Source organism: Anas acuta, chromosome 24, assembly GCF_963932015.1.
Source record: "Anas acuta chromosome 24, bAnaAcu1.1, whole genome shotgun sequence".
NCBI lineage: Eukaryota > Metazoa > Chordata > Aves > Anseriformes > Anatidae > Anas > Anas acuta.
Genome location: NC_089002.1, coordinates 3,569,061 through 3,586,421, shown reverse-complemented (window position 1 = coordinate 3,586,421; position 17,361 = coordinate 3,569,061). Strand labels below are relative to the sequence as shown.

The 17,361-nt window shown below is 57.5% G+C and overlaps 1 protein-coding gene across 1 annotated transcript in view; it reads right to left on the bottom strand.

Annotated features, from left to right (window-relative positions):
- LRRN2 (leucine rich repeat neuronal 2) overlaps window positions 1-4,043 on the bottom strand; it is a 30,327-nt gene extending 26,284 nt beyond the window's left edge. The window contains exon 1 of the mRNA XM_068660289.1: window positions 3,695-4,043. The gene's annotated coding sequence lies outside the window, so the exon portion shown is untranslated. The remainder of the gene's footprint in view (window positions 1-3,694) is intronic.
- Window positions 4,044-17,361: the final 13,318 nt, after the last annotated feature.

Genomic DNA, 17,361 nt, shown 5'->3' with positions numbered 1-17,361 from the left:
GCCAGGTTTGGGCCCAGAGTGGATGTTTTACGGCTGATTATAAACACCACAAAATATGGTTTTCTAATAGAGCCTGGGATAGGCTTTGAAATCCGACGGGTGGCTCTGGAGCCTGGAGGGGTCAGGAGATATCAGAGCGTTTATAAGCTGCTGGAGGGGGAGGCCGGCATTAATTCTGAGTGGAGCTGGTGAATAATTTATCACAAGTAATTTATTGACTAAGTTTGTCTCCTTTGCCTGTCTGGGTGAAAAGCGCCCCGGTGCAGAGAGCCAGCGCAAGACTTAGGCACCACTTAAGTCCCAATTAAGCCCTTTGTGAATTGTCTGGGAACGGCTCCCAATTTTCCCATATTTATTTGTTATTCAGAATTGCACGCCAAGCAGAGCCGACACATAATTCCTGCTCTGCCTCGTGTTTGCAAACAGCTCGCGGGGAGCCCCCGCCGTGAGGACGTGAGCCATGGCGGGGGGCACGGGGGGCACCCGGGGCCCAGCCCTCCCCACCTGGGGCAGGGGCACTGGTGGGATCCCCCCTTCCCACACCAAGGGACCCCATGCCCACCCCAACCAGGCAGTAAATGGGGACGGGTCTGGGGGCTGCCACCCCCTGCCAAGCCCCCGCTGCTCCCAGGGCGATTTCTGGCACTTTCTGCCTTCCTAAACCCACCCCTTGGAACAGCCTTGTACAAGCCCACTTTAAATATATTTATCACAAAATCTCTGCCATCAACCACTGCCAAACCTGCGCATTTATTTCACTGCTTGTGTGCTGGCTGCTGTCCTGGAATGGGGTCGGTCCAGAATGAGGGGAAGGGACTGGAAGGGACACGCCTGGGGACATGCGGAAGAGCCCCATGGGATGCAGGGGGTGGCCAGGGCATGGCCAGGGGTTACCCGGAAAGGCTCTGCTTGCAAAGCTGAGTACATCATCAAGCAAAGCCTAAACTCAACCCCAAACCCAAATAGGCCATCTCCCTTCTTAAGAGCAAGTTCTAAACTCATCTAATTTTAACGTTTTTCCATTCCCGATGCATTCCCAGCAAGCAGGAGGCAGCACTCCCGCTGCAATCCTCCTCCTCGGGGCTCTGGCGGCCAGGGCTGGGCTGAGAGCTGCAGCTCGCGCTGCAGAGCACAGGGGAGGGCATTTCCCCAGGAACAAGCATCCCATTTCCAGGAGGAAAACCCGAGGCTCGGGTGCTTCCCCATCGTGCTGAGCTGAGGCAGAGCAGCCACCAGGTACCTTGCACCTCGCCGTGCCTCCTGGCAAGGGGGACACAGCAGAGGGGTGGTGCTGAGCTGCATGCAAGGACCCTGCAGGGACCCTGGTCCATCCTTTCTGTCCTTTAGGAAATCTGACTTGTGCAGATGGAAATTTTGTCTTTTAGTTCAAGCCCCGCAGACGGGGAGAGGCATTAGTGAGCAGGGGCAGCCCCGAAGGTGTTTTAGGAGATGCGTTCATCTGCTGGGAATAAAAAAGGGGAGAGAGCCCTGTGCTGGCCCTCCCTGCACTAGGAGAGGTGCTGATGGTGCCGTCTCACCTGCACCCAGCTCGGGACCTTCCCAGCACATCCCATCCCCAAACTGAGCCAGAAATTCAGGATCCCATCCCCAAACAGTGGCAATGGCTGTGGCGAGGAGCGAGGACGAACCATCTGCTGCCAGGAGCCAGCAGGGCTCTGCAAAGCAGACGGAGCCACGGCGTGATGGAGCTGCTGATGCCCGGCTCCGTGGTGGGCACCGGTGGCTCCACGGCCCCCACCGAGGCACCGGACGATGCTACAGCCCAGCACACGGTGCTGCCATGGGGAGATTTCCCAATCTGAAGGCCTGATGAGGTGGAGTGGGTTTTGGGGGGTCCTGCCCAACTCCCCCTGCCCCAAAGGGATTTTGCGTGCCTTGCAATGGGTGTTGCCGCAGCTCAGCCCCAGCTGCGGGTGCTGAGCTCCTTGGTTTACCCTGCAGGAGTTAAAAAAGATCCCACCGTGCTGAAGGGGTTTAAAATGGCCAAGGAGCAGGGACTTGTCACAGGATTTGGCCCCGTCCTGCTCTGCATGGCCATTTATGCCAGAACCCAGAGGGTGCCAAGCCCCCGCTGCCCATAGGGGACCCGGTGCAGCAGCACCCGGCTCTGCACCAGGGAAAGGGGCTCAGGGGTGCTGGGAAGAGCTGTGTGCACTGCAAAGGGGCTGAACCACAGGGACCAGGGTCCTCTGCCAGGACAGGAGCTGGTGACGGTGTCCTGTGTCCCAGACCTGACCACCAGTGACCGATGGGCACCCATGGTGGGGGCAGGCAGCTCGCCAAACTTGCACCGACCCCGCAGCTACATGGGGCTGGGGCTTTTATGGGCAGAAACAAGAGAAGCAACGTTCTCTTCCCAGCCTTGCCACGAGCTTCGCCTGCATGCAGGCTGCAGGAGCAGGGCTGCTCAGCCCCAAAACAACAGCAGGGGCTGGGTCCTGGCTCAGCAGCGGGGCAGGATGAGACAGGCAGGCTCAGAGCGCAGCCACGGGGCTGACCACGGCGCAGAGGTCCCGGCACCCAGCCCTGACCCCCACCGCTCCCCGCAGAGCAGAGAGCAGCAGGGGCTGCAGGAAGGGTTAGGAAGGGTCGAGATAAACATGAAAGCAGCAGAGGGATCACTAAAATGGCACCGTAGGCTTCTCCCGCGCGGCCGAGCTGGCAGAGCAGCCCCAAGCCCTCTCAGCTCCCCCAGGGGCCATCCCCGTGGCTCGGGGGCTGGATGCCCCCCCAAGCCAGCACCCTCTTCCCCTGGATCAGGGGGCTGCAGCCCCCAGGATGTGGCCAGCAGCTGATTCCCTGCTCTCCTGCCCCACCAGCAACAGAGAGGCGATGGGTAGCAGCTCCTTCTGCTCGGTCCACGGCTGTGCCCCCCAGCCCCGAGCCCCCTCCCCGCCCATCGGACACAGACCCGGTGCCTGGGGTCACAGCAGCTGCCCCCCAGGTTTGTTTTCCCATCAGTTTTTGCCTCGCTGCCCCTGGGCAAGCTGCCCTGCCCCTCGGGTGGGTTGTGCCGGGCACAAGGAGGGGGCAAAAGTGGGTTGGGAAGGAGTGGGGAGACCAAAGGACGAGGCTGGTTCATTTGGTCCAGCTTTTTCTCTGCACCTAAATTCGCTCCTTTAAGGTTTGCTACCGGGCTTGGGCGCAGAGGGGTTAATGCGTTGGAAGCGCTGCTCCTGGCTGGATCGCATCCTGCCAGCATCCCTCGCAGGGCTGCATTTCGGTCTGAGCGGCACCAGCACAGCCCCACCGCATCGCCGCGGGGCTCAGCAATCACCCCGCATCCCCTTCGGGTGAGGATCAACCCCATCCCAGGGGAGTTTCCAAGGCAGGACGGGGAATCCAGCTCCTGCCATCAGTGCTAGGGGAAATCTCCTTTCCCCAGCCCTCCTGATGCACCCTTGTCCCCCCTCCTGACCAGGCGCCCGCGAGGCACAGATGCTGCAAACATTCCCTATTTTCACCCGCTTTTCCTTCTTTTATTTTTAAATGCACCATTCACCATCCGTGGCAAAAATTAAAGAGAAAGCAAAGCTCTGGAAGCAAGGGAAAAAAACAAAACACAACAAATAGCAAATCAGCCAGCGCTGGGTGCCAAAACCCACATCACAGGAGCCCCCCCAGATCCATGACCACCCAAAAACACCAGTAACGGGGCCGGAGCCCCACTTACCCTTGGGCTCTCCTCCTGTCCCCCAGCGCCGTGCGCATCCGTCTGCCTGCTCCCCGCCGCGGCCGCGCGCTCATCTGGCTCCCGCGAGCCCCCGCCAGCAGACAAAGGGCTGGGGTCTCGCTGGACCCTTCGAAGCGGGGTCCTCGTCCTCGTCCCGTGGGGACGGGGCCCAGGGCCAGCAGGACACCCCCTGCCACGCTCGCCCTCAGCTCCCTGCCCGGAGGCAGCGGGGAGAAGCAGCCATCCTCCCCTCGCACGGCTCTGCTGCGGCCGCACGCACACCGCTCCCCGCTGCTGCCTCCTCCTCCTCCTCCTCCTTCTCCCTTCTTCTCCCCTCCCTTTCTCCGTCCTCCTCCTCCTCCTCCTCCTCACTCGAGCCTTGTCTCCACGGCGTGCCACCCACCTGAGCCAGCTCCTGCCAGCCCCACGCTTAACTCCTGCGGCTCTGGCAGGCACCGCGCCACCGGCCGCCACCCGCGGGCACCGTGGGGACGTGGGGACGGCCACCCCTGGCACCCCCAGGGTGATGGTGCCCAGGCCCCAGGATGTGGGGTCACTGTGGGGTGTTTTTCCCACAGAACTGCCTGGTGATGTGCTAGAAGGACGGTGAGGGGGGAGGACTTGTGGCCCCAAACCCCCCTGTACCCAAAAGGTATCTTTTTCCCCTTCTGGAGCCATTTGGCTGCTCACCTTGACCCCGTCCCCAGGGTGCCCACGGTGACACCGCAGATGCCCCGTGGGTTTTGTGGCAGAGAAATAAGGCCCTAGGGGAAGAATGGCAGATTTACCAATCCCCAAGCACTCCTATAGGGCAGGACTGCAACCACACCAAGCTTTCCCCTTCTTTAACCCACTTTAACCCAGTCCTAATTTTGACAGAATTGCAAAATCAAATTTTTGGTGGTAAACAACTGCAGGATCCTGATGGCCAGGTCCGAGAGACTGACTGCAGGCAGCCAGGGAGAACCGGGGTCCTGCAGAGCCAGGCACAGACGTGTGCTCCAACCCAGGGATGGGAACCCCCTCGGTGCCAAGACAACCCCAGCTTCTGTTTGCTTGCCAGCAGTCGCTCTCCCCAAAATGCTTTTCCCAGCTGATGTCAGAGCCCTGCAAATGCCACGTGCCCCCAGGGTGACGGTGGCCGTTTGATCTCCATCTCGTGTGTACATTAATTTGCCTTCGGTAGTGGGCTGGACCGCGGGGACAGAGAACAGCCGCGCGCACACGCGCCAGCGCCGGCGAGGGAGAAGAGGCGAGATCGGAGTGACCTGATTTAATTGGCAGGACTTCAATCCCATCAACCGCCTGCCCATGTGCCCAAACCAAATGGGTGATGTTCTGGCATGTTGGCCCCCATTCAGCAAAGCATTTAAGCAGATAGTTAATGGGAGCACACGCTTAATGTTAGCCGCACTTACACGCTTCGCGGCACGGGCCGAGAGTCCAAGCTGCAATGTCCCCTCACGGCCTTTTAAATAACGAGGGGTGAGACAGGAGGCTGAATCCAAACACGGGGGCAGGCAGGGCCGTGCCTCTTGATTCTGTAAAAACCCCGTAAGCACCCTATGAAGCACTCCAGGTGTTTGTGTCTCTTCTAGCAGCGGGGGCAGAGCCCCTCTCCTTGCCCACGCCATGCGCCCCTCGGTGCTCAGGGACCCACGGAGCCCCCACTGCAGGCACATCTGCCCGTGCCAGCCCATTGTAAAAGGTCCAGCGCTGCATCCTCACGAGCATAGGATGTAGATGGGTTGCTGTGAGCAGGAAGGAAGAGCTTCCCCTGCCCTTTCCATGGTGCAGGAGGTGCCCCAAGGTCACGCCGTGCTCCTGCAGGGAGCAGCTGACCTCTCCGAGGGCTCTCCAGGCGCAGGCACTCACTCGGTACTTGATGGTGGCTCTTGACCCGTCTGCCCCAGGGCTTAATCTCCTGGCTCGGCCACGTGGCGCTGCCGGAGAGGCTGGCTTCAGCTGCAGGGAGAGGGATACATTTGCTGCCCTGTCCCCGTGGCACTGAGTGGCTGCTCCTGCGCTCGGCAGGGTCCCTCCGCAGCACCCTGAGGTCCCCAGGGACAGCAGAGGCTGGTCTCAGGGCACCCTGTGCGCCAAAACTTGGACCCGGGGGAGGTCGGGCAGCAGCAGCTCCCCCCCAGCAGCATCAATCAGAGCAGCCGATGCTGCAGAGCCCTTGCTCGGGGCTGGACCAACGAGCAAATGCCATAGAAACAGCTGAACCCAAATGAACCGCGCAGGGCTTTAATCCAAGGCTGTGTGGAAGCCTGCACAGCACCGTGAGGCTCAGGTCATTTAATCACCTCTCGTCACAACTCGGGGGGGGTCCAAGGGCTGCCTGGCCTTAGCAGTAATTGAGTTTCTCCTCCTCTGCTGCAGATTCCCTGCACAGACCCGGGCAGGTCACTTAATCACCCCCCACCTTCCCATTTGCGGGATGGGGACACCAATGTCACCTCGCTCCTGGTGCCGTGGGGCACTCGCTGCCTCACACAGGGTGGAGATGCTGACCCACTGTGACAGCGTGCCCTGTACACTTTGGGTGCAGGAGAAGCATTTTTAGGACTAGTTTTCCAGGTGAGCTGCCTGCACTTCCAGCGAGGCGAGGAGATGGAAGCAGGCGCCTGCCCTGCTCCAGACGCAGCCGGGGAGGGAGAAGCAGCCCCGGGTGGCCTCGAGCCCTCCCTGTCTAACACCTTGCTGGTAAACACACTCCTCCCGTGCGCCTGCTGCGGCTGATGACTAATGCGTGTCACTCTCGAGATGCTATCTTCAGGCAGATGAGTACAGCCTGATCCAGGTTTTAATTGTGTGGGATTTTCGCCGAGATGGCACTCATTTATTGTCTCTGCTGCTTCAGCAGTTCTCCTGCGCTTGAAGTCACCTGGAACACGTTCCCCCGGTGCAAGGGGTTAAAACTGTTCGTGCTGGAGGAGCAGCCTGCAGTCTTGATGATGTTTTTCAAAGCCTGGAGCCAGTTACACGTGCGGGGTTGTAAGGAGCCGCGCGTCCCCTCCTTATCCCTTAAGACACAACGTTAGCTCCTCGGGGAGGAGCACGAAGGCGATCTTACAGAGCAGCAGCGGATTTGGAGGGCTAAGCTTGAGCAAGCCATCCTCAAGCACGCCTTAGCAGCAATGGATCTGGAAAAGAGAGGACGCCGCTGCCTCTGCCTCCCCTCCCGATCAGCTCGGGCTTTGCCAAGCCTCATCCACGGAGGATGATCCTCGCAAAGGCTCTGTGCAGGTGCTCGCACGGCTCATTGCTGAGGGATCTGGGGCTTGAAGCACAGAGTAATGTTTACCCACACCTCCTTCCATCCCAGCAAAGGGTAACGGTGACCCCAAAACCCCACGAAACCGTTGCACCAGGCACATTGCACCTGCCCATGGCCCTTTTTTCCAGAGCCAAAGGACCTCCACCCCTTCCCTCCCGCGTCTCCCCTGTGCAGAATAAACCAAATCACCTCCAGCAGCAGGGTGAGTTACAGCAGGGCTGTCGGTGGTGCAGGACAGAGCTGTAACTCACGCAGGCTCCACTGCTCCTGAGTTACAGCATCGCTGGTGCCCGCGGCAGGGCAGCTGAACGTCACCCTCGGCACCGGCGTGCTCCCGTGAGGGACCAGCTGCCCTCCTTCCCTTGGCAGCAGTGCCAGGAAAACCAGCTGGGTAAAACACAAAGGGTTATCAGCAAATCCCCACTCCCAGGCACTATCAAAATGTTATTGTTATATTTTTTGCACATTTTTATTCTGTCTTCCAGCACTCTTTTGGGGGATAATTTCCAAATCCTTCAAGACCAGCCGAGGCACGGCGAGGCTAAGGGCTGGGTCGATAAGGACTGAGCATCCACCTCGGAGCCCCCATTGATTTCAGTTTCGAAAAACATTTGGAGCTCTGGGTCTACAGAGCCCAGCCAAGGTCACGGCAGAAGCCTGCAACGGCGAAGGGAATTCGGCTTGGGACTCCTTCCCGAGTCAGAGGTGAGCATCCCAAACCACGGGGCTCTCCTTCTCCCTGCCCCCAGCAGCTCATTTGTAGCTGATTAAAGGGTTCCCAGGCCCAGCACCACCTCCAGGGATGAATCCCAAGCCCCATCTGGCCGTGCAGCAGCAGGCAGGGATGCGCCGTGCCCGGCCAGCAGCGCAGGGACCCCGCTCACACTATTTGGGACCAAAGCCACGGCCCCAATGTGCCACCTCCGGGCTCTTGCTGTGCTGCCACAGCTCCTGGCAGGGAGGCGAGCTGGATGGGGAGGGGAAATGTTCTCCTGGTTACTTTATTTCTCTGCTTTGGGGCTGGTTTACAGCTGCTATTAAAGCTGCCGATAAATCAGGGGCGCTGCTATAAAACGCAGGAACAACCGGAGTTAGAGCCCAGAGGAGAGCAGCTCCCTCTGCCAGCCCCAGGAGTGCAGGAGGAGCAGCTCGGTTTATCTTCCCCCCCCTCCCAGCCGTCTTTATTGCTGCCCTGGGAAGCGAGTTACGGGGGTGAAGCGAACCTGATGGAGTCCCCCGTTATATGAACACGCTGGCAAGGCGTGCTGAATGATGTGACCGTCTTTTACGGAACGAGCTTTGCATTGCAGAAATTTTATATCACCCTCTCTTCCTCTCCTCCTTGTTGTCTTCGCCCTCACCCGCCCTCAAATATACAGGCAGGAGATTGGTCTGGGGGGAAATAAACTTCCTAAAGAGCACAGCGTTTGCTGATAAAGAAAGGGAAAAAAAAAAAAAACGGTGAAGAAAATGATTATGATGCCTCATGTGTTATGCGCTGCTTTAAGAGTCAAATTTGTTTCTTTTACTGCCAGACAAAGATGTAATTAAAAGGCTGCAGCGTCAGCCAGTTGCAGGGAACTTGTTGCATTTGTTAGCGCTGACTATTAACACCTTTTGTGTCTGGGTCTTCCAGCCTCCGAGGACCAGTTAGCTCTTCCACCGGCTCCTTGCAGACACATGCGAGGCAGCAGGGATGCGCCCGGGTGAAAGGCACTGCCTGGGCTCTGGCACTGCCTTCCCTCCTGCCTTCTGGGCTGAAAAATTGGCTGCCTGGTTGCATTTTGCTTTCTCCAGGTCGCACAAGGGTATCAAGTGGGGTTCCGTGATGCAAACCCCTTGAGGAGCTGCAGGGACATCAGCCCACGGGGTGCCAAACCCCACGCAGGTTGTAGACGAGCTGAGCACGAGGGGTGAGAAATGCACCCGGGCACCCCGGGCACCTGCTGGGACCCCCCGCCCCGGGTGCGTGTTGATGCTGTGCCGCTCGAGGAGAATCAGCACGAGCAGCGAGCGGTGTTTGCTGGCATATTTGTGTTTGTCAGCGTTTCCATGACGACGCGAGCCACATTTTCTCCCTTGTGCCTGCAGGCACACACGCAGCTCACACGCGTGCACACAGCGCACACGCGGGTGTGCTCACCTACGTGCACGTACGCCCCGCTCACACCTGCATGCACAGAGCTTCCTCCCTTTGCCTCCCATTTCCATTCGAAGGCAGGTTTCCAGGCCTGCAGGCTGTGCTTGCTTCTCCCAAGCAGCAATAACAAACAGGCTGCTCTCAGCGCCCGCCCCGACGGCGGAACACGGATCGGAATAAAACCGCAGAGCCGAGAGCTGCGGTTACGAGGTGTTGCTTTTATTTGGCTCTCTGGTGAGCACAAGCGCTCTCTGCTGCTGTTTTGCTGCTGAACACGGGGGCTGTGACCGTCCCAGGTCACCAGAGAATGGCTCAAAATTATTAAAAAAAAAAAATCCTTTTTTTCCCCAGTGCAGGTTCCAGCAAAGGAATGTATTTTTTGGGGGTGGTTCTGTCCGATGTTGGCAGCCAGGATTGCAGCCCTATGGGATCAGGCAGTGCACAGTGGGACTTGGACATTTAAATCCTGGGATTTGCTGCCATAAGAGCTATGGGGGGAGAGTGCAGCGGGGCAGCCCAGTGCATCCAGGGGCATGATATGCATTCAAGTCTCCTGCGCATCAGGCTCCTTGGGTACCGTCACCACTCTGTCTGGGTTGGGCAGCCCGGCTCTCGCTTTGCTCTGCAGCTCAGCCCCGAGCAGAATGGGACCAGGCTTCCTCCTCGCTTTGCTGGGCACCACGTGCCTGGAGCAGCCTGGCACCAGCATCCCCAGCTGGTTCCCAGCCCCCCCGAGCCCCCCAGCCAGCTCCTGCAGGGCTTCGTGCCGGGGGTGGCCGGGAGCCCTGCGCAGGATTTGTCCCCCCCCGCCCCTCCTGGTCTGCGGCAGAGCCGCGAGCCACGCACGGGGCTTGTTTCCCTTCTTATTTTTTTAATTGGAATCTCTGCTGAATCTGCTAATTAAGTTCTTTGCCTGCAACTAATATTGTGCTGCTAATTCCTCCCCAGAACGATTCCTCCAGCAGTCGCAGAGGTTATGTTCACTGGCATCCTTCCACGGCTCCTCTAGAAAAAAAGAAGAGCCCTTTCCCATCACCGCGGATGATTCATCTGCCAGCAGGGCGAGGGAGAAATGGGCAGGTGGGAGCCCTGCCTGCCCCGGTGCTGAGCCCTCGCAGGATGGGGCCACCTTCTGCCACCACGAGCAGCCAAAATCCACCCTATTTGTCCCCCAAGCCCAGAGCAGCAGACAGCACAGACCCCTTTCTCCCAGCTCGAGGACTGCAGCCGTGCATGTGGGGACCCAAAGCAAAGTTTAAGCCTCATCTGCTTTGCAACTATGCACTGAATCCCTGTTGGGGAGGCAGGATTCGGCCCCCGGGCCCCCGTCATCGCGGTGCAGCTGGGGCTCGGCTCCCCGCGCCCGCTCTCTTCCCCGAGGCACCGGGCTGTGATCCGATCCAAAAGGCTGCTTGCTCAAACGCAGCATGAAAATTCAAGAGCCCTTTGATATTTTTCCTCTCTCCCTGTTTCTTCTGCTTTCTATTTTTATAAATAATACCTGGGCTCGCACTGAACAGAATACCAAGCGTGCAATTAAATCCCCGAGTGCCGGCTCTGCCTTTGAGGAGGGCTTGGAGCCGGCTGTTCCTGGGGGCTGCGATGCTTTGGCAAAGCCACGATCGGAGCCCTCGGGGGGACCTGACCACGCTTTGGTGCCTCCAGAGCTTGAGCACAGCCCCCGACAGCCTCGCTGGAGACAGGATTGGACCCACGCTCCACCTCCGAGCTGCATCCTGGCTCCCCCCGGGACCAGGGCTCCCCCCGATCTCTTTGATCTCAAGTGCCATTACCGCAGGCTGTGCGGCGTGGGAGCAGCAGCTCTCCCTGCCTGTCGTGCTCTGGCTTAACGCCGCCTTGCTGGAAGGCAAAACCCATCAGAACGAACCCGAGCGAGCAGGGAGAATAATGCACGTCCTGCATGGACAAAGAAGGGGGGGAGAGAAACGCAGCCTCCCTTTTTGGTGCTGTAAAACGTACCGAGGCTGCTTTGACGTGTCTGAAGGTGCTGATATCTGCCCGCATCGAGCTGAATGAGCCTTTTGCCCCTGCTCTCCTCCCAGCTCCTGGCAGTGGAGGCAGCTGGAAGGAGCACGGGGCGCTGGTGGTGGTCTCGGGTACCTCAGAGCCACCCCAGGGTGCCCCAGTGCCATCAGGGCAGGCAGGGCAGGGGGCACAGAGCCCGGTGTGACCCAGGACAGCGGCATGGGATGGTGAGGGGGGTGGCACTGCAGCCCTGCAAAGCGGCTGGGGGAGATGCTACCTGCTGGGTCCCCAGCCAAAGGCGCGCTCGCAGGCAGCTCAGGAGGAGGAGGGCTGCGGGGTTGCCATGGCAATCGAGCGTCTACAAATTCACTGATTATTTATCGTGGGTTTTGTTTTGGTTGAGTGAAAGCAGGTCCAGCTCCCGGGCAAAGGGCTGGCTGTCGGTGGGCTGCGGGCACAAACAGTGCTCGTGGGAGCCCAGCCCATCGCCCAGTAAGGCAGGGTGCATCACGGAAAGGAAGGCACAAACCCAAGGACAGGTCTGTAAATCACCTGCTCAGCCCCCAGAAGGAGGCCTTTATCAACGAGAAGAGCTCACGAGCATGGACACTAACGAAAAGATCGAGTTCTGGTAGTTTTGTTTGCTGTTTGTCTTCTCAGATACCGTGCAGCACCAAACCTCCCACGGCTCTGCAAATATCGGGCACCACGAGGCCACACCGTTAAATTTGGCACATGCAATGCAGGTGGGAGCTTCTTTAATTAGCTGCCTAATTTTGTTGTCTGGACAGACTTGGATCGGGCCCTAGATTTGCCTATGGGGGCTGAATTGCTGCCGGATGGCTGTCTGCAAGGAACGCCTTCCAAAGCAATTCCCAAGATTTGAGGGAGGTGATGGAGTAATGCTCGGATTTATGGCATTTCCTGACGCCTTCCCTGCTCCCTTGCTGGGGCACTGGGGCACCCCACAGCCCCGGAGCTGTACCCAGCTGCACGTGCCCAGCTCCCGGGCTTGCAGAAAGCAGAGACGCCTGATGGGGAGCCTGAGCTATTTCCAGATGCCTCTCTGCAAATCTTCCATCGCCCGAGCTACGGAAAACCAAGGGGACCGCGGGGAGGTTTGTAGCTGCTTGGAGCTGGGAACGTCTCCACGAGGTGTAGAGCAGGACAAATGGCACATGGAGCGGGGAGGGACCCTGAGCGTTTAGCAGCCTCTGTACCCCGCTGCCAGCTCCCAGCCTGCTCCCCTTTAGAGGAGACGTCTCAGTAATTGCTCCTAAATCTAATAACCGATTCTTTTTGATGCCTTCAGTGTCACCGTTATGTAAATCCCCCCCCGTGAGGACGCTGTATATTTTATGGATGGTGTGTTTGCCGATGTTCCTGCATGTGTGTGCAGCTAAAGAAATGCCTTTGATTGCTGGATCAAAAAAAAAATAAAAAAATAAAAAATCACAAGAAACGTAAGGACAATACAAGCAAAGAAAAACTCAAGGAACTCAGGAGCCTGCGGTTAGATTGATTTGATTTGATCTTGCCAATAGAGGTCAGTATGAAGTATTAAGGCTCCTGAAAGTGTACAAAGAGAGCCCATTACTCAAGGAGCAGACGGACTATTTTCGGGACACGAGAGGAAATGACGGGAAGGAGCGAGCAGGGCGAGGTGGCAGAGCCCGGGGTGCGCAGCAGGAGCCGTCGTGCTCCCACCTGGCAATGTCCTGGGCACAAACTCCGGGCTGGGCAGGGCAGGATGCTGAGCAGGGCTCTGCTTCCCACAGCTCCCCACCTCCTGCAAGGCTCCCCAGCCCCTCACCAGCCCCAGAGCACCCGGGGAAAAGAGGGAGAGGGGAGCTGGGGGTTGGATGTGTCCAGCTACTGGGAAAAGAAGAGAGGAGACTGGATGCAACCCCCTTCTGCTTCATCTCCGAAGGGCTTCGCAGCCCTTCTGCTATCTCTTTGAGCAGCTTTTTGCTTTCCTAGGTATTCTTGCTCCAGATGGTGACCTGCTCGGCTATTTCAGGCCTTGACCACCCTTCCCCTGCTCCCTGCTGGCAGCCTCTGCTCGAATCCAAGCAGCTGCACGGGGTGCCTGCGTGCACGAGGTGCTGGGGCGGGGGGAGGCAGCCGGAGGGGCACCTTGGTTTATTTTCCGCTGGTGCGGCTCTGACAGTGAAGCCTCTGTATAAGTGCAATGCAGAGGAATAAATTAGGCTGACACAGCTTCCCCCAGAGCAGCAACCCCGTCCCTTCTCCACGCATGCCCTGAGATGGCCAAGAAGCATCTGCAGGCTCGGGGTGAGCTCTGGAGCAGAGGGTCCCAGCTAGAGCTTCCTCTGGCACCACTACGGAGGGCACCTGGGGCACCCCTCTGGGGGCACCCACAGGTGGGGGGACGAACAGGGACCTTCCCACACTAGTTACAGCCATGAGATGCTGCTGGAGGAGCCTTAGAGGAAGCACACCTTGTCCAAGAGCTGGGTCTCCCTTTTCCTTCCAGCCATGGGGGCTGTGTTTCGCACAAAGCGCAGCTCCCCAAGCCACCACGCGGCAGTGCCAGGGCTCCCCTGGCTTAAAAGATGCAGGGGAAGCGTGGGGTCTGGCTGAACAAGTAGAAGATGGGAAGAAGCTTTAGGAAGGACGCCTTGGGAGGGAAGCGATGTTTTCCAAGAAATGCCACCCCCGTGTGGGGAGGACAATGACAAATGAGGTGAATTTGGAGGCTGCAGAGAAAATTGGCAGAGCGCTGAAGATTTGCTGCCAGGTTTGGGGGAGCTTTAAATGGCATTTAATTAGCGGCATTCAGGTGGTCACAATACTGTTGAGGCACAGTGGCAGCAACAAGACAGTACTGCGGTTCCTGGCATTTGTTAATTAAAGCCACTCCTGACAGAGACTAACGACTTTTTAATGAATCTGTTGTCTTAATGTCTTATTAAGTTTTGACTTTCCCTTTCTCTCCCCTCCGAGATCCTCTGCCAATCTCCCCACGCTGGCATCCACGTGAAGGCACCGAGGCTTTGCCGGGGGGCGAGGACTGCTGCCTCCTTTCCGTGCAGGGCCAGATTCTGCCGAAGGAGCAGAGAGATGGCACAGCTCCTGCCTGCAGCCCCGGCCTCCTCCTGGAGCAGGGATGTGCAGGGATCATGGCAAAAAAATCTGGCTGAGAAGGGATGGAGCTACCGCAGCCCCTGCCCAGTGAGGTGCTGCTGCCCTGCAGGGTAATGCTGGAGCAAAGCATCTTCTCCCAGCACCTGGAGTAAGAAGGAGTGCAAGCAGGGGAAGCAGAACCAAAATAATCCTTTTTTTTTTTTTTTTTTAATGGGATAAAAAGCAGGAGATATCCCCCTGCAATGGGTGGCTGCCTTTCAGAGCTGCACCGTAAGAGCACGTGTGCGCTGCTACAGCCCTGCTGCAGGGTGCCCTGGGGGTATTACATTTGGGGGGAGAGGCTGGTCTTGCTTGGGTGGTTTGGACTCATGCACAGCCTTGGATAGAGGAGCAGGGAGGACAAAAGTGGTCCCAGGGTCCCAGAGATCTGTGCTGTAGACAGGAGCCAACTCTCCTCGTTACACTAAGCCTGCTCTCCAAGAGCTCGGTAGGTATTAAGCCCTTAACTTGTGCCACACGTATACACAGAGACATGACCCTGCAGAAAGGGATCCACACGGATATTTAGCACAACTCTGTGTGCCGGGATCACAGCCCAGATGTGCACACCGGGCTGCACGTGCAGCAGGAGCCAGGAGCACACCTCCACCACCCCTGCCACGGTGCGTGCATGTACACACACATCATCCCTGCAGACTCAGGCCTGGGACACGATCCAGTTCAGTGCAGCAGAATTTTTAGCTCTGACACACTGTACAAGCATTGCCAGCGAGCAGAAAAGCCACTAAGCCCAGGTATCTGTCAGCCAGCCAGCAGGTTCAATGCATCAGGCTTTAGCCCTCGGCAGAGCACTTGGCATTTAATCCTCCTCTTCCGAGCCTCTGCTGAAGGACACGCTCGTGTGGCCATGCCCAGACCCCCCCACGCAGCTTCATGTCCAAGCAGACCCCCCTGCCCACCAGCACACACATTGGGGTATGAGGTGCACGCATCCCCTGTGCCTCAGAGCCACCAAGCTCGTGCCACCCACTGTGACATGCACACGGCATGGATCACGCGTGTTGTGTCACCTGGATGGATGCAGATGCTGCCTGGGATGTGTCTGGGTGCTCAGGGATGTGCGTGGGCTCCCACAGCCACCCTGGGTACAAGGATGTGCACAAGGGAGCCCCTCGCCCTGCACAATATGGGGACATCCCTTATGTCCCACGCTGTCCCACAGAAATGCAGGCAGTGCCCTGTCCTCGGTCCCAGCTCTCTGTCCCCAAACTTGGCCAAGAGCTGAAGGAAAAGCTCTGAGCAGAGCACGATGGCATGGGAAGGGTCCTCTGCCATCGCTATGGCGATGAGGGAACCTGGCCGCCCATGCCAGCCACAGGAAAACTCATTAATGGGGTCTTCATCTCTTAGATAGAAAATACACAGAGGACATGGACCAAAGCTATGTTTAGGGAATAAAAGGTGCTCTGAAAATGGGGAGCGTGCATGGGGAGCAAGGGCTTCTGCTAGTCCAAGCTCCAGGACATAGGTGCAAATGCTTCCTAGGTAGAGGAAAAATAAATCTCTCGGTTAAGGCATTGAGCTGGATTCTGCAGATCTTGACTCAGCTCCTGGCTCTGCCACCGATCTCCTGACGTGCCTTTGGACAGGGCTCTGCTGGAACCAGGTATTTAACAGGTTTCCCCCAAAGCCGAGTGCAAAATATAGCAGGATCCTAATTGCCATCATTTGTCAGGCATCACTCGAGCTAAACAGAATCCCAGATGCTCCGGGTAGGAGCCCACGTCCTGCGAACGCGAGACTGACGCTGCTCTGACAGTTCCCCGGTGTTGACATCCGTAAGAATAGCAGCAGGCAGAACCCGCTGCAAAGGGAGCACAAACCCCCCAAAAATAGATCCCATTTCTCCATCTATATTTAACGCTGTGTTCTCCTTGGAATGGACTCAGGCTACGGCAATTAACTAATGATGAGGATGATTAAGGATCGCTCTCGCGCTTTACATTTATAGCATCTCTCCCACTTCTTTTCTGAATAATCATTCCTTTCCTTTGCAACTGCAGCAGAGCATTCCCAGGAAACCCAGAGGTAAAAAGGCAAGGTGAATGAGAAAGGTGACCCACTAAATGGATCGGGGAAAGGAATAAATCTGATGTTTACCTGTCCCCAAAGCAGGACGAGGACATCAGTCCTGCCAGGATTTTCTCTCAGGTGAGGGCAAATGGCTCCAGCACCGGCTGTGCAAGCACAGAAGTGACTCCAGATCAAATTATGAGACCACCGGGGCTGCTGCAGGGATGTGGGCAGGCCCTGTACTTAGCAAAAGCCAGGACATACGGGATTTACACAAACTCTTTTCTGGTACTGGGAGAGAGTGCTGGTTTACCATGCAGAAATGCCATTTTACTGCAGTAAGGGTGGCATGGAAGAAAAAAAAAGGGGTAAAATAAAAAGGAGAAAAATAAAATACAGCAAAAAAATAAATGTAGATGTGAGATAAATAAGAGGAAGAAATCAGTCCAGATATCAGAGGCATGATTCTCTGGCCCCATCTGAGGGCAGGGGGTGAGCAGCCACGGCCCACGGAGCAGCTGGGAGCACTCCAGCCTCTTCAGCGTCACTTCGGCACTGAGAAATATTGTTCCTCTTCCTGAGAGTGAAAACAAACAGAGCATGGAGGAAAAAAAAATCAACGAAAATAATTACAGGTTGCAAGGAATCAATCGGAGCTGTGTAAATAGCCTGCAGGCAGGCGTAGGACACGATGTTCGGCGCTGAACGCGCTCGGTGCTCGCTCTCCTCCCCGGACACCTCGGCAGCTGCCACAGCTCCGACCGAGGGCTGAGCTCCGGTGAGATGAGCCCTGCAAACTCTCCCCAAAAGCAAACATCGACACCTGTCAGTGGAGGAGCCGGGGAGGGTTGGAGGGAGAGGTTCGATGTTTGCTGCCGTGCAAAGCTGGGAGCAGATGGGGGGCTCTGGGCGCAGGTTTGGAGCTGCCTGAGGGAGCCCGGGGCGCTGGGAGGATGTCCTGCCATGCGTTCATAAGGCTCTCGTAGCACAGGCTGCCTGTAGGTATTCAGGCAGCTAATTCTTGGAGACGTGCTGCTGGAAATGAGAGGGCAAAACCATCAGAGTAGTGAAAATTTT